The sequence below is a fragment of the Neophocaena asiaeorientalis genome, unplaced genomic scaffold (genome assembly GCF_003031525.2).
Source record: "Neophocaena asiaeorientalis asiaeorientalis breed wild unplaced genomic scaffold, Neophocaena_asiaeorientalis_V1.1 scaffold134, whole genome shotgun sequence".
Lineage (NCBI taxonomy): Eukaryota > Metazoa > Chordata > Mammalia > Artiodactyla > Phocoenidae > Neophocaena > Neophocaena asiaeorientalis.
The window spans coordinates 8,176,730-8,181,179 of NW_020185339.1; the positions used below are offsets into that span (position 1 = coordinate 8,176,730).

Genomic DNA, 4,450 nt, shown 5'->3' on the forward strand with positions numbered 1-4,450 from the left:
GTGCTTCAGTTTCTACTTACTTTGCTTCCTTCCTCCTCCCTGCTTCAATCTTCAAATTGAATCTTTAATCCTAAAAAAAAAAGAAAAAAAGTCATCCCTGATAAATGTACTGCAGGGATGGGACAAGATCTACAGCAGGCATTAAGATGGGAAAGAGGCCAGTCATTTTCCTGTTTACTTTTTGTGCCATCACAGAATACAACCATATTTGTTTTTCAGTTGAAAGGTCAAGGCGGAGCCTTTATCTGTGAATGAACGGGTTGCTGTTTCCTTTTCCTTTTTTCTGGCATTAGGCTACTCTGAGACTTCCTCCAAAGGTTTATGAGCATCTTTGCTCTAGTGGATAACGTGGGGTTAAACTTCCTTTTGGAGGAGATAAACATTTCCTGAGTCAGTCAAAGGCTTCTTGTTATTCAGATTCCTTTGGAAGTGTGGCAGGTTAACGGGCTGTGGCCTCTTCTATCATCTCACCTGCCTGTTTATCTTACTTGTTCATTTCTCTCTGCCAATGAGGATAGGAACTGGTCAGGCTGTGTGTACAGTATATGCAAAATGATGTTGTTGTTTTGTCCAAGGAGGAGCCCTTTACCTTTTTGCTACTTGAATGAGAAGAAAAGGTCTATCAAGATTGTGTGGGTCAGTGACTTGACAGATATCAATGCAAGCCTGAATAAGAAAAAGAATTTCTCCCTCCTAAGCCATGGCATATCAGTTGTACAGAAAAAGCACTTTGGGAAACAGTCTTCAGGAGAGCCTCGATGAGCTTATACAGTCTCAACAGATTACCCCCCAACTTGCCCTTCAAGTTCTACTTCAGTTTGATAAGGCTATAAATTCAGCATGGGCACAGAGGGTCAGGAACAGAGTCAATTTCAGGGGCTCTCTAAATACGTACAGATTCTGTGATAATGTGTGGACTTTTGTATTGAATGATGTTGAATTCGGAGAGGTGACAGAACTTATTAAAGCGGATAAAGTGAAAATTGTAGCCTGTGATGGTAAAAATCCTGGCTCCAATACTACAGAATGAATAGGAAAAAAAATGGCTTTTTAATGCTATCCTGTTATTGTTCAGCTTTTTGAAGAGAAGCATAGAAGAGACTTTTTAAAAATTTATTCTGGCATTGCAGAAATCACTGCACTGTGCTGTAATATCAGAGAGTTCCAGTAGAAAGAAGCTTATAACTCTGTACCTTCTTACATTACCTTTATTATACGGCATGAAGAAACAGAACTTTTTTTTTTTTTTTGGCCGCACTCGGGCCTCTCACTGTTGTGGCCTCTCCCGTTGTGGAGCACAGGCTCCGGACGCGCAGGCTCAGTGGGATCTTTCTGGACCCGGGCACGAACCCGTGTCCCCTGCGTGGGCAGGCGGACTCTCAACCACTGCGCCACCAGGGAAGCCCCAGAACTTCGTTTTACGACAAATCAAACATTGTAGCCTTCCTAAGACCATTCTTTAATAAATTCATTTTAAAACTCAAAAAAAAAAAAAGGTTTGTGCTAGGTAATGATTATATGCCTCTATCTCTTTTAATTCCTGCTTTAAAAAGGAAGTGACTCATACGGTAGATAAACTGGACTTGAAAGAATGTCTAGCTTATGCAAAGCTCTTATTTACATACTAGTCTCTTTCATTCGCAGGGAAATAGGGACTCGAGGACTTTGGGAGTTCCTCCCTTTTCTGTTTTCTGATAGGCAGTGACCTAAATGATCTCTGGAAGTTTGTTGTTGTCAGTTTTCCCATTTTTTTCCCGCCCTTAACGTGTCCCTGACGCAGTCTTTCCTTTCTCTGTTGAAAATATGAATTACATGAATGTGAGAGCAGAGACCAGAGAGATACTATAAAAATTTCTTCTATCTTACATTCCTAACTCCTCAAAGCCTCAGATCCTTCATCACTAGTAGCTCGAGTCTGTCTACATGGGGCTTCATCTACTCCCTTCCTGACTTCCAGGGTTTAGTAAAGCAGTTTAGAGTACAGGTTAGAAGCACGTGCCTTAGAGTCAGCTAGACCCGGACTGGTTTCATATTAGCTGGTAGTCTTGGAAAAGTCATTTAACCTCTTACCCTGTTTCCTCACCTGTTAAATGGGAATCCCAGTAATACCTGGATCACAGGACTACTGTGATGGTGACATGAGAATTTATGTAAAGCACATGACTTAGTATGTGGCCAGTGGTAAACTCACTCAGTATTTGAGATTATTATTAATAAGAATTTTATTTGTAAGCTTAGTCTTTAATTCTCTCACTTGCTTTTTTTAAATGTCTTTTCTAAATCATATCTTCAATTTATTTATTTATTTAATTTATTTATTTTTATTTTTGGCCGTGTTGGGTCTTTGTTGCTGTGCGCAGGCTTTCTCTAGTTGCGGCGAGTGGGGGCTACTCTTCGTTGCGGTGCGAGGGCTTCTCATTGCAGTGGCTTCTCTTGTGGCGGAGCACGGGCTCTAGGCGTGCGGGCTTCAGTAGTTGTGGCTCGTGGGCTTTATAGCGCAGGCTCAGTACTTGTGGCGCACGGGCTTAGTTGCTCCGTGGCGTGTGGGATCTTCCCAGACCAGGGCTCGAACCCGTGTCCCCTGCATTGGCAGGTGGATTCTTAACCGCTGTACCACCAGGGAAGTCTTCAATTTAAACCACTATTTTATTTTTCAGTCTTTGTTGAATAAATGAATCAACAGTGACTGAATGATAGTGGTCTATGTTCCCAATGATAAGAGCCAACTATATTCTCAAAAATTCTCATTTGTTCCTCAGATTCCTAGGTGGGCAGATCAATTGCAGGGTGAGGAGTTTATTCTGCCCAGTTACGGAGTTACAGGGGTTCCTAGAGGCCTGATTCCTCGCCCTGCTCACTGGCTTATGAACCGGAGACGACCTCAGGCTGGTGTGATCCAGATCAACTTGCATTTGAGCCAGGTCCCAGCCAGACAGCAACAGGGCAGGGCACTAGGCAAACAATCCTCTCTTGTTTTCCCCTCCCTTAAAATATCCTTTCGTACACTCATAGATAGTTATTAACTTGACCACAGCTCATATATTAGTTCAGGTATAAATGACTAAAGTAGGAGTGAACTCATTTGAGTTTTTTCTCATAGGTTCCACTTTTAACTCCTTTAATATTTCTTTTGCTCTATGAATATTGCTTTGGTGCATATTCATTGGTTTGTTTTTTCCATGCCATTCTCCCACTCCCAACGAACCAGCTAACCAGTGGTATGTAGAAACTTGAAGGCTTTAAGTTAAAGAGTTAGTGACATGGGACTTCCCTGGTGATGCAGTGGTTAAGAATCTGACTGCCAATACAGGGGACACAGGTTCAATCCCTGGCCCTGGAAGATCCCACATGCTGCAGAGCAAGTAAGCCTGTGCGTCACAACTATTGAGCCTGCGCTCTAGAACCCGCGCTCTAGAGCCCGCGAGCTACAACTACTAAGCCTGCGCACCACAACTACTGAAGCCCGCACACCCAGAGCCCGTGCTCCGCAACAGGAGGAGACACCGCGATGAGAAGCCCGCGCACCACAACGAAGAGTAGCCCCAGCTTGCCGCAACTTGAGAAAGCCCGCGCGCAGCAACGAAGACCCAACGCAGCCAAAAATAAATAATAAAAAAATAAATAATTTTATATTAAAAAAAAGAGTTAGTGACATAGTCCTTCCATTCATGTACTCAACAACTATTTGGAGTATCTTCTCTGGTCCAGGCACTGTCTTCAATGTTGGGTGTATATTAATTTTTTAAAAAAGAGAGACATGGACCTTATCATTACAGAACTTATAACTGAGCCTCATCTTTATGGGAGATTTAAGTGTTCTTTTAGGACCCATCCAGCACCCAACCTCACACTTTTATAACTGTCTTAATTCTATTTGACTTTCACCTCTATCCCACTTCAGCCATCCTTTTACATAGGCACTTCATAGGCATTTACAATTACACTTGACCTTGTCATCACCCAGAGCTGAAATCTTAAACTCCATAGACTGGCTTGCTAACCACAGGCTTATAATTCTTCCAGCTTTCTCACCTTCATTTTCCAGCCATGCATTTTCTTCAAGACTTCTGGTTCCTTTTTGTCCCTATCATGTCAGTCACTTCTATATTTTCACATCCTTCCTATCCAGCCTAGACAGGATGATGGCTTAATGCTTCACTTTTTCTCTAGGCAATACCATCGTATCCCTTCTGCTGTCATATTCTTCAAGATCCTTACCCTGTACCAATGCAACTTCTTCACTTTCACATCTAGCCTTCTGAAGGCTGCTAGGAAAAAAAGTCACTCAGCTTTGTTGCAACAAATTGATTGTGTTCAACTTTAGGCAGACTACCAATGCTGCATATTAATCTTTCTATGTGTCTTGGGTTATCACTTTCATTTCCCACAATTGCCTTACTTTTTTCTTCTGGCGTTTAAAAGTATGTATTTTTGGTTTAAAAACATTTTT

General features: G+C 42.1%; 1 pseudogene; it reads left to right on the plus strand.

Moving 5' to 3' along the window:
* Window positions 1-681: 681 nt before the first annotated feature.
* On the plus strand, window positions 682-1,064 carry LOC112394353 (transcription initiation factor IIA subunit 2 pseudogene; annotated as a pseudogene).
* Window positions 1,065-4,450: the final 3,386 nt, after the last annotated feature.